Raw genomic sequence first — 13,148 nt, forward strand, 5'->3', positions numbered from 1 at the left:
ATCAGATGCAGCCCCTTCCCCATACTGTTGACACCCCCTTTCAATACAAACAAGTTAGGGTGCTCACTGCCTAGACATCCCTGAAGATGGAGAGATTAAATGAGAGGAAGGGGTAGCAACAAACAAGATAAGATTTAATAAATGTCTATGAATACTGAAACTTTATAAAATATATATACATATATATTTAGATGCTGGGGTGTTGGAACAGCTGGAAGGAGGTAAATAACATGGTGGAACATCCTTTGAAATTTGTCTCTACTACTCGTTGAATTGCGCTTTGAAAGTCTTCACCTTTCTCTCTCTCTCTCTCTCTCTCTCTCTCTATATATATATATATATATATCCTATATTATATAATAAGGAAAGAACTGAAACTGTGGAACTGTAACCCATAACAATTTTTGAAATTACCTATATAACCGCTTGTTGAGCTGTACATCAAAAGTTAACACCTTTCTGTACGTATGTTATATTTTACAATAACGGAAATAGCTGAAGTTGTGGAACTGTGAGCCATGACATTCTTTGAAATTTGCTTTCTAATTACTTGTTATATTGTATTTTGAAAGTTTATCACTGTTATGTATTATGTTAAAGTTCACAATAAAAATGCATTAAAAAAACAAAGCACAAAAAATGTAAAAAAATAAAAAAAAGAAGATACTGGGTGAGCATAAAGAAGAATTTGAAAGTATGAAAAGAAATGTAACGTTATGGGAATGAAAGGCACAATAGAAGAGATTAAAAATACACTAGCGACAACCCCCTCCCCTTTTCCCCACTCCCCACCACGTGGTCTCCTGCATCCTCTACCCCTACCCCATTTCCCCATCTACCCCCTTCACCCAGGCAGGGGAATCTCTGTTGATATGCACGTGATGCCACTTTGCCGCCGCTGGGTGGTTCTAGGTGCTGTAAGGTAACGCTGCCACCACGCTGACAGAGCTGGGAGTGGGGAGGGGGAATGGGGGGGGTGACTGTCGAGCAGCAGTCATGGCGGGGGCAGTGGTAAGTACAAGCTGAGTGGCTCTAGGAGAGGCAGTGCAGAGTCGTCTTCTCTACGGGGAGCAGCAGCCTGCGGTGGTGGCGACCCCTGCTCCAGTCCCTGAGGTACCCTGCAGTTAGGGCAGCGGTTGCTAAAGGCGGGGCTGGGGGTCACGGCAGTGGTGGAGGGGGTCACGCTCAATAGCCTGGATGTGTGGTCATGAGGGTGGTAGGCAGCACCTGTCCAGATGCTCCTGAAGGACGAACCCTGGGATCAAGACATGGAGGTGTTCCTTGGTGGCAATGACGTGAGCAGTGGCGGCTTGAATGGTTTTAAAATGGTTCACAAGCCTATGGAAGAGGGAGAAACAGATTCTTGCCATGAGGAAGAAGCTTTAAAGAAATCCCTATTACTCATCATGTTAAGGAAGGATATGAGAAAGCAGATCCTGGAACTTCAAATTGCTTGAGGTTCTCAGTCAGGGATCATTCAGAAAGGTTTTTCTTCTCAGGAAGAAAACTGGTCCTGTTACTGGACCGCTCTATAAAATGAAGGTGTTGAAAAAATCTTCTTTAAAAGTGCAAGACAGTGCAAAGATGGAGAGGGATGTACTGGTGGAAGTAAACCATCCATTTATTGTCAAATTGCACTATGCCTTTCAGACTGAAGGGAAGCGGTATTTAATATTGGATTTTCTCAGGGGAGGAGATGTCTTCAAAAGATTATCCAAAGAGATTCTGTTTACAGAGCAAGATATGAAATTCTGCCTTGCAGACCTGGACCTTGCTGTGGATCATCTGTATCAATTAGGAATTGTATATAGAGACCCAAAGCCAGAAAATATTTTGCTTAATGAAATAGGACATATCAAATTAACATATTTTGGACTCGGCAAGGAGTCAGAAAAGAAGGCCTATTCATTTTGTGGTACAGTAGAGTACATGGCTCCTGAAGTAGTAAATAGGAGAGGCCATTCCCAGAGTGCTGCTTGGTGGTCACATGGTATACTTATGTTTGAAATGCTTACTGATAACTCTGACATTTCAAGGCAAAGACAGAAATGAGACCATGAATATGATACTGGAAGCAAAATTTGGAATGCCATAGTGCTGAAGCTCTACTAAGAATGTTATTCAAAAGGAACCCAGCAAATAGATTGGGTTCAGAAGGAGTTGAAGAAATCAAAAGACTTCTTTCTTTACAAATATTGACTGGAATAAATTACATAAAAGAGAAGTTTGACCTCTTTTCAAGCCTGCTTCTGGAAAACCATATGATGCTTTTTATTTTGATCCTGAATTTACTGCAAAAACCCCTAAAGACTCTTCTGGTTTGCCAGCCAGTGCTAATGCTCATCAACCCTTCAAAGGATTCAGCTTTGTTGCAACTTCTATTTCAGAAGAAAATCACTCCTAATACAAGTGCAAATGTATTACTGATCTTTCAGATAAATGGAAATGCTGCACAATTTAGTGAAGTATATGAACTGAAAGAGGATACTCGTATTGGTTCTTATTCTGTTTGCAAGCAGTACACACATAAAACAAAATGGAATTTGCAGTGAAGATCACTGACAAAAGAGAGACCCCCCCAGAAGAAATTGAAATTTTGATGCACTACAGAAAACACCCTAACATTATCACTTTAAGGGATATCTATGATGATAATAGATATATTTGCCTTGTAAGAGATTTGATGAAAAGAAGAGCTACTTAACTGTATTCTCAATAATGCTTCCCAGAATGGGAAGCTAGTGACGTACTGTATATAATAACTAAAACAGTTGGCTATCTTCATTGTCAAGAAGTTGTTCATCATGATCTTAAATCTAGTAATATTGTACACATGGATGAATCAGCCAATGCAGATTCTTTATGATGTGTGATTTGTGGTTTGCAAAACAATTTTAAGAAGAAAATGGACTTCTCTTAACTCTGTGCCATACTGCACATTTTGTAGCACCTGAGGTTCTTATGCAACAGGGATAGGATACTGCCTGTGATATTTGGAGTTTAGGAGTACTATTTTACATGATACTAGCTGGCTACACTCCAATTGCTAGTGGCCTCAATGATACCCCTGAAGAGATACTGCTGTGTATAGGTAATGGAAAGTTCTCTTTGAGTGGTGGCAACTGGGATGATATTTCAGATGGAGCAAAGGATTTGCTTTCTGATATGCTTCATAAGGATCCACATCAGTGGTACATTACAGAACAAGTATTGAAGTACTCATCGATAACTCGCAGAGACCAGATGCCAGATGATCAGCCAAATCAAAAAGATAAATCACATGTTGTTAAGGGAATAGTTGTTGCCACGTGGTCTACTCTGACTAACAAGACCTTTCAGCCAATACTAGAACCTGTTGCTACTTCAAGCTTAGCTCAATGATGGAGCATGAAAAAGGGAACACCATCTGGCCTGTAAGATTTCCATTGTTCCTCAACAAAACTAGATAAAGAGAAAATTAAAAGTCTGGCTTTTTGCTCAAAACAAAATACACTAGAGGCATACAACAGGAGATTTGAACAGGCAGAAGAAAGAATCACTGAATTAGAAGATAGGACATTAAAAATATCACAGACAGAAGGACAGAGAAAAGAATGGGAAAAAATGAGCAAGGGATCACGGAATTCAACAACAGCATGAAGCACATAACCATACGCATCATGGGTGTTCTGGAAGGAGAAAAGAAGGGAAAAGGGGCAGAAAAAATATTTGAGGAAATAATGGCTGAAAATTTCCCAACTCTCATGAGAGACATATACACATCCAAGAAGCACAATGACTAACAGACCTAATGAACCTACTCCAAGACATACTAATCATAATGTCAAATGCCAAGGATAATGAGAGAATCCTGAGAGCAGTAAGACAAAAGCCATTCATCACATACAAGGGAACTACAAGATTAAGGCCAATTTCTCATCAGAAATCATGGAGGCAAGAAGACAGTGGCATGATATATTTAAGGTACTGGAAGAGAAAAACTCCAGCCAAGAATTCTTGATCTGGAGAAACTGTCCTTCAAAAATGAGGGAGATATATTTAACAGAAACATTGTTTTATGTTCCCTTTAATGTAACAAAGGCAATATACCAAGCTAAATGCCTAAAAGAGGGGGATATAAGGGAGGGGTATGGGACTCTTGGCACTGGTGATGCTGTCTGACTCTTTTATTGTACTTTATTTTAATTCTATCTTTCCCTTTGTGCTTTTTAGCTGTCACTTTTTTTCTTTTTCTTTTTCTTTTGTCTCTCTGCCTTCTTTGACTCTTCCTCCTTCTTGGTGGAAGAAATAGCGATGTCCTTATATAGATAGTGGTGATGGTGGTGAATGCATAAATATGTGATTATACAGGAAACCATCAATTGTTTACTTAGGACAGAATGTATGGTGTGTGAACAAAACTGTCTTAAAAAAATGGGTTGAAGAAAAAATGGGTTGAAGAAACCTTGAGAGCACTATATTGAGTGAAATAAGGCAGACATTAAAGGATAAATATTGTGTGGTCTCACATCCAAGAGAACTACAATAAGATTACATATTGAAATAATTACAATATGTAAACTCATAGACATGAAATATAGGTTACCAATATATAGAACAAGGCTAAAAAACAGAGAGCAGTTGCTTATTATGAGCAGAATGTTCAACTAGGTTGAACCTAAGTGTTTGGAAATGGACAGAAGCGAAGGTAGCACATTATTGTAAGAATAATTAACAGTGCTGAATGCTGTGTGAATGTGGTGGAAAGGGGAAGCTTAGAGTCATGTTTGTCATCAGAAGGAAAGTTGGATGTTAAAATATGGGAATGTATAAAACAGTGAATCTTGTGGTGGACAATGTCTGTGATTAACTGTATAAATATTAGAAATCTCTTTCATGAATTAGAACAAATGTATGATACTATAACTAGAAGTTAATAATAGAGGGGTATATAGGGGAAAATATACCTATTACAAACTATGTACTACAATTAGTAGTATTTTAACATTCTTTCATCAGCAATAACAAATGTACTATACCAATACTATGAGTCAATAATGGGGGGGTTGGTTACAGGTATGGGAGGATTTGAGTTTTCTTTTTTGTTTTTATTTTCTTTTCTGGAGTAATGAAAATGTTCTTAAATTTGAAAAAAAGTTGATTGTGGTGATGGATACACAGCTGTGTGAGGGTACTCAAGGGTGGTTCAACACAAGAAAATCAATTAATGTAATACCCCACATTAATAAATTGAAGGGAAAGAACCACATGATCATCTCAATTGATGTGGAAAAGGCATTTCACAAAACCAAACATCCTTTCTGAATAGAAGGAAACTTCCTCAACACAATAAAGGGCATATATGAAAAAGCCACAGCTAACATCACACACCATGGGGAAAAACTGAAAGTCTTCCCTTTAAGATCTGGAACAAGACAAGGATGCCCACTGTCACTATTATTTTTCAACATTGTGCTGGAAGTTCTTGCTAGAGCAGGTAGGCAAGAAAAAGAAATAAAAGGCATCCAAATTGGAAAGGAAAAAACAAAACTTTCACTGTTTGCAGACGATATATCTTCTATATTTAGAAAGACCCAAAAAATTTACAACAAAGCTACTAAAGCTCATAAACAAGTTCAGCAAAGTGGTGGGATATAAGATCAACATGCAAAAATCAGTAGTGTTTCTATACACTAGTATGAGCAATCTGAGGAGGAAATCAAGAAAAAAAATCCATCTACCATAGCAAGCAAAAGAATCAAGTATCTAGGAATAAATTTAACCCAAGATGTAAAGGACTTGTACTCAGAAAAATACAAAGCATTGCTAAAAGAATTCAAGGAAGACCTAAATAGGTGAAAGGACATACCATGTTCATGGACTGGAAGACTAAGTATCATTAAATGTCAATTCTATCCAAATTGATTTACAGATTCAACACAATACCAATCAAAATCCCAACAGCTTACTTTACAGAAGTAGAAAAACCAATAATCAAATTGATTTACAAGGGCAATGTGCCCCAACTAGCTAAAAATATCTTGAGAAAGAAATATTAAGTTGGAGGTCTCACACTTCCTGACTTTAAAGCATTATTACAAGAATACAGTGGTCAAAACAGCATGGTACTGGCATAAGGACAGATATACTGACCAGTGGAACTGAATTGAGAGTTCAGTATTAGAACCTCTTATCTATGGCCAATTTATTTTTTTCCATAATGAAAAGAAATGTATTTTTCTGATTATAAAAATAATACATATGTACATAGAAAATGTACTCCACCAAATTATCCCCATTAATATTTTAATGAACATTCTGATATTTCTGTATGCACACAAACTCAATTTTATATACATAAGCTCCCATGTTCTATTTTTGTTACTGTCATCAACTGATATGTTTTCAAATTCTTTCTATGTCAGTGACTATAGATATACATAATCTTTTTAATGCAATTTTACTGAGATATATTCACAGAACAGTCATTCAAAGTGTAGTTATTCACAGTATTGTCATATAGTTGTGCTTTCATCACTATAATCATTGAACATTTTCATTACTCAAAAAAATAAAGTAAAAATTAAAATAAAAAAGAACATCCAAAACATCCCATTCCACTCCTCCCCACATTGTTCATTTACATTTAAAAAAAATACAGTTTAACTGAGATATATTCACACACCTTACAGTCATCTACAGTGTACAATCAATTATTCACAGCACCATCATACAGTATACATAATCTTTTTTAATGTCTACATAACATTCTACTATATGGATACAGCAGACTGTAATCAGCCAATCCCCTATTGATGGACTTAAGGTTGTTTCGAGTTGTTTAGTGATAAACAATACTGTGATGAATAATCCTGTGAACACAAGCTTGCACATTTGGCCTATTACATCCTTGCAATAACTTTCTATAGCAGAATTCTTTGGTCAAAGATTATTCACATTTAGACATTTTAAAAAATTCAAAATACAACATACGTAAAGATAGAGCACCAATCTTAAGTGTACAGCTTTGATGAATTTTCATAAGTAGAGGACATTCAGGTCAATAAACAGAACATTGCTGACACCTCAGAAGTCCATCTCCTGCCCCTTCCCAACACTCTCAACTCCTGCCTAAAAGTAACTACTACCTGAACTCCAACACCATAGATTGTTTTCTTTGTTTCTGAACTTTTATTAATGGAATCAGACACTGTGTTCATTTTTGTGCCTGGCTTTTTCCCCTGAACATTTTTGATATTCTTCTGTACTGTTGAGTGTAGCAGTGGTGTGTTAACTTCCATTACTATATTGTATGAAATATCAAAATGTATTTACTGGTTCTGTTAATGGAAATTAGATTATATCCAGGTTGGAGACAAGAACATCTTGTACATGTGTTTTTATGTACATATGTATGCATTTATTTTATCAAAGTATTCTCTCATAATTCTTTTTTAATTTTTTCCATATCTAGAAGTAATTCTTCCATTCTTATTCCCAATCTTGGTTATTTGTGCCCTTTCTCTTTATTCTTGATCATGCTAGCTAATGATTTATTTTCTTTTTTTTCTATATGTAATTATTTGACTTATTTCAGTTATTTGACATATCCCATCAAGTTTCTACAGAGTACTGGAATGAGCCTTGCAAAGGTTGAGGTTGGGGGACTGAGCAGCCCAGGGGAGATGCCATTTGGGCACAAATGACTGCAGTGGGAAAATAGGTATTCTGAACTTAGCTATTTTCTCCAAAAGAGAAGTGTATGGGGAAATAAGAATGTCTGGTTTAGTGTTGAATACTGGAATTGTGGATGGCCATGGAGAGTGGGTATTAAGGCAAGCTTCACTTTGAAATCTTTTGTAACTTCTCTTCCTTGCTTACTCATATCTCCATCTTCTTTAGCCATGCAATTCATCTTTTCCATTGGTGTTACAAGAGAAGTTTGCAATCAGATATTTCATAGAATGCATAGGTACAGCTACAATACACTTAATCTGAAGATTATTCTCTGAGGAAAGGCTGATGGCATCTGGGGTTCCTCTGTCACATGAGAAGACACATGGCTGGAGTCTGCTGGTCCTCTCCTAGGTTTAGCTTCTGGTTTCCACAGCTTTCTCCAAAATGTCTCTAGGCTTCTGCCTTAGCTTCTCTCAGCTCCTGTGGGTCCTCCTTGCTTCTCCCAGGGGCAAACTCTGGATTATGTATTTTAGCTTCTCTCCAAAATGTCTCTCTCAGCTTCTTTCGCAGTTGATTTTTGACATGACAGTTAAGTCCCCTCAACTGGGACAGAACAGCCTGTTCAACAAATGGTGCTGGAAGAACCGGACATCCATATCCAAAAGAATTAAAGAGGACCCCTATCTCACACCTTATACAACAATTAACTCAAAATGGATCAAAGACCTAAACATTAGAGCTAGGACCACACAACTCCTAGATGAAAAAGTAGGGAAACATTTTACAGATCTTGTGGCAGAGGTGGTTTCTTAGACCTTACACCCAAAGCACAAGCAATGAAAGAAATTGATAAATGGGATCTCCTCAAAACTGAATAGTTTTGTGCATCAAAGGACTTTGTCAAGAAATTAAAAAGGCAGCCTACGCAATGGTAGAAAATATCTCTAAACTACATATCCGATAAGGGTTTAATATCCAGAATATATTAAAAATATCCTACAACTCAATGACAAAAAGACAAACAACTCAATTAAAAAATGGGCAAAGTTACTGGCTGAGGGATTTCAAATGGAGTCAAGAGGTCACTCTGGTGGACATTCTTACTTATTATACAGATAACCCTTTTTAGGTTTTAATGTATTGGAATAGCTAGAAGTAAATACTTGAAACTATCAAACTCCAACTCAGTAGCCTTGACTCCTGAAGACAATTGTATAACAATGTAGCTTACAAGGGGTGATAGTGTGATTGTGAAAACTTTGTGGATTGCACTCCCTTTATCCAGTGTATGGATGAATGAGTAGAAAAATGGGGACAAAAACTAAATGAAAAATAGGGTGGCACGGGGAGGATGATTTAGGTGCTCTTTTTTCTTTTCTTTTTTCTTTTTATTCTTATTCTTTCTGGTGTAAAGAAAATGTTCAAAAATAGATTGGGGTGATGAATGCACAACTATATGATGGCATATGAACAGCTGATTGTACACACCATGGATGACTGTATGGTATGTGAATATATCTCAAAAAAGCTGAAATTAACTTAAAAAATGGAAAAATACATGGATAGACACTTTTCCAAAGAGGAAATAAAATGGCTAAAAAAGCATATAAAAATATGCTCAACTTCACTAGCAAATAGAGATAATGCAAATCAATACCACAATGGGATACCATTTCACACCCACTACAATGAAGGAAAAAAAAAAACTGAAGAGAACCTGAAATAAATTCCATTTACTATCCTAGGAATAGAATCGAACATCACAAGTGGATACTTGGCCTGAACACTTCCAGCTGCTCCATCTATTATTCTTACAGCATTCTGTCCTTTTTCTCGCAATAAACTGTGAAAGGGAAAATTTTCACAGGCTTGTGTTTAAGGACAGTTAAGACAGGGGAAAGCCGAAGCTTTGGCGTTCTATTCTGTATTGTATCGGGGAAGGTAAAATTTCCAAGGCTCAGAGCAAAGAAACAAATGGAGGCTCACACATGCATTCTCTATTTTCAATCAGTAAATACCTTTGAGTTTAGTAAATATCATGAAGTTGCATTAATATCAACTGACATGTTCAGGTTGTAGAGCTGATGAGAGTAATTTCCTTGCTCTCATTGTTTTGATTAATGATTAAATCTTTTTTAAGTCAAGACTTTGTAATGCAATAATCACTAATTTTACGTGACTGCTGTGGAATAAGTCTACTCATTTTTATTGTTTCTTGCTTTAAGCTGATTCCATTTTTGAAAAAAAATCTATTTTTTTTCCAGCTTTTTTCCTCTGAGCTAAATTTTCATCCTTTTGGTTCCTATCAAAATATTAACTTGTACTCATTCTAAATGATTTAAAGGATTGAAAATTACAGTGTAATTGGATTCAAAGGACAAAATATTTGAATATATTTTTTATAAAAATAAAAAATGTAAATTAAAGTAAATTTAAATAAAGCTGAAATATATTTTTAAAAAGAACTAACCAACTAGATATCTCAACAAAATGCTCATGAAACATGTCTTAAATACCAAAAAGTGCAATACATTCCCCCAATTTCTTATTACTAGGGGAGGTGATTTACTTCACTAAATCCCCTACAGAGTTCTTTGTGTCTCTTAATATATCCCCTTTGTACCTAAGTTTATTTTTAAAGGCAAGCCCAACACTGAGAAACTCAATAATAGTTAATTTCATATATCAATTTGGTTAGATTATGGTATTCAGTTGTTTGGTCAAGCAAGTACTGGCCTGATTGTTACTGTAAAGTTATTTCATTAATGGATTTACATCTACAGTCAGTTGATTACATCTACAATCCAAAAAGGAGACTGCCCTTGCCAATGAAGGGAATCTCCTCAACCAACTCGCTGGAGGTCTTAAAAGCTAGAACTGAGAATGATTTCAGAAATCAGAAAGAAGAATTTCTCCCTCTACTTCAGCTAGCAACTTCTCCTGGGCAATTCTACTTTACCTTCCTCATAGTTTCCTGCTTATGGCCTATGCTACGGAATTCGGACTTGCCAACCTCCATGGCTGTGTCAGTCAATTCCTATAATAAACTGCTTAGTATTTATACACACAAATAGATAGACAGACAGATAGATAGATAGATATCCTGTTGATTCTGTTTCTCTGGAGAACCCTGACTATAATACCCATTTTCTGGCTGACACAATCATGACCTTGGCTTAATACTGCTCCTGGTGAAGTACATGACTATTCAATGAATAGCAATTATTTTAGAGTCACAAGATGAGCTAACAGAGGCAAAAGTACTTTTAAAGCTGGCACACAAATGCAGGGTGAGATTACTGAAGATGTTAAATGCATGAAACCCATTTTAAAACAAAGCACTGAGAGATAGTTCTTATCCTTTTGACAGAAAAAAATATCAGTTGCTTTTCTTTGGTATGATAGTCTTTAATAAAGGAAAACTTTTCCTTTCATTGCTTTTAAATGGCCAGCCTGAGGTTTTGATGACGATTTTCTAATGTCTCCTGCCCTTCCATGTTGAACTCAGCCTTTGCAGCTCTGGTGTCCACTCCATCAAAATGATTTTCCACAGTTATAACCCATTGCACCACATCATCACATTTTTTTGTATAGAGCAGCAATTGCTACTTGAATGGAATAATGGTCATTTATGCCTTGCCAAACACTTTTCAGAGCTTTTGTCTGTTCTGTTTTCTATTCAACTGATGAGAATTCTGTTGCACTTAGAAGTATTGATGATCAAACCTGGGGTCCATGGACCCCTGTGGACAGAATTCAAAAAGTCCATCAATTTGGATGGGAAAAAATGACATCTTTACTTTCACTAACCTCTAACAGAGATAAAGCATTTCTTCAGTTATGAATGTAGGTAAACTACTAGGATATTAGCAGTATCTGTGCCTCTGTCACCAAAACAATCTCAGATTTTTTATATCACATTATAGTTGGTACACACATCTCAAAATATTTTTTGTGTTCATTACTTCAAAATTATAGCATTAGAACTGTTGTTAGATCTTACTTAAGAAGCACATATTGCTATATAACTTTTAAACATGAGTAATTTCCTCTTAAATCCATATATTTTATTTTCATCCTATATATTTTATGTATTTATGTATTTTTAAACAGTTTGAGGCAGGGCCTATTAACTTTATTAAATTGTCATACATCCTTAACCCATGGCAATTAAAAGGTTAAGAAACCCTTGAATCATCTGGTAAATCTTTTGCTGAACTCATTAAGTTTAGCCATTATATTAGTCACCACTCTCTCTCTGCTATGCTCCAGCATAATGAAGTACTGTTGCAAACATTCTTAAAGTGCTTTCACAACATATGAAAGGCAAAGGAAGACACAGGAGAGATTATATGCTGACCAGCAAAGAAAGACCCAGCTGGATTTTTTAAAAGGAAATGTTTTGATGTCATGAAATAGTGATCCACCATAAACGCCAATTTCATTGGTTCTCACCCAAGCCTGCTCTCCTGGCTCTTTCCTCTCTGGAAGTCTCAGCTGAGATAGTTCCAGAGCTGCACCTGTGCAGTCTATCTGCTGATTACTGACCCAGACCTCAAATATCACAGAGCACCTCACAAAGCTCCTACCCTCTCAACTTCTAGAACATTCCCTTCCCTTTCTTGAATTAGGGTGTCTTAGCTTTCCTCAGAGCATATTACTTCCCCTGAAACTCTCTCAAGTGGAAACTATTTCTTCTCTCACAACTTACCTTTCTAGGAGTGAGGAGGGAACGTCTATTAATTCCTTACTCCTCGATGTTGCTTCAAGACCATTATACCTGCACCTTCTTGTGGGAGGAGGAGAGAAGGAAAAAGAATAAAGAAGGAGACCAATTCCCTTGAGGCTCAGGTCAACTATCAATCCCATCTTCTCCCATCCTCCATTGCTGGCTCTTCTGCACTCTTGGACAAGTTCCACACTCTTGGACAATTTCCCTTATTTACTGAACCTAGCTCACAAATATCCTCTCCACCCTAACACTGACCAGTATTTTAGGAGACTTCAGAACTCATGTGGTTAGCCTATCCAACACTCTGGTCTTGAACTCTTCATCTCCAGTAATTTTCTCCACCACCACATTGGCCACCACTCCAAGCCAACTCTCAGTACTGCTATCTCCAAAGTCTCTATTTCAGACAACTTTTTCAGACCATAACTCCCTGTTCCTTCCAGCTTGCCTAATGCCACTAACTTGTTTTAGAAAAACATCAGGTTTTCAGTCCCCTCGTACACTGTGACAGCTTAAATTATGTACCCCAACATAGATATGCTATTAATCATAATCCACTTTCCTGTGGGTGTGAACCCATTGTAAGTAGGACCTCTTGAAGATATTATTTTAGTTAAGGTGTTGCCCAACTGAAGGGGTGTCTTAATCTGGAATACTAGAAGCTTTATAAGGTAAAGCCACAGGGAGGAGCCAGAAGTGGAAAGTCAGTGGGAACACAGAAGAGAAAAGAGAAGACATTGCCATGTGATGGGGTGAGAGA

General features: G+C 36.8%; 1 protein-coding gene and 1 pseudogene across 3 annotated transcripts in view; one reads left to right on the top strand and one right to left on the bottom strand.

Moving 5' to 3' along the window:
• ACADSB (acyl-CoA dehydrogenase short/branched chain) overlaps positions 1–13,148 on the bottom strand; it is a 77,231-nt gene that overhangs the window by 39,173 nt on the left and 24,910 nt on the right. The window contains exon 1 of one of the 3 annotated variants that reach the window (XM_037804353.1): positions 1,228–1,311. The exons of the other annotated variants lie outside the window; for them this stretch is intronic. The gene's annotated coding sequence lies outside the window, so the exon portion shown is untranslated. Of the gene's footprint in view, positions 1–1,227; positions 1,312–13,148 lie in introns of those variants that run through there. 3 annotated transcript variants of the gene reach the window in all.
• LOC119510653 lies at positions 1,236–3,417 on the top strand (annotated as a pseudogene).

This window comes from Choloepus didactylus, chromosome 15 (genome assembly GCF_015220235.1).
Source record: "Choloepus didactylus isolate mChoDid1 chromosome 15, mChoDid1.pri, whole genome shotgun sequence".
NCBI classification, from domain to species: domain Eukaryota; kingdom Metazoa; phylum Chordata; class Mammalia; order Pilosa; family Megalonychidae; genus Choloepus; species Choloepus didactylus.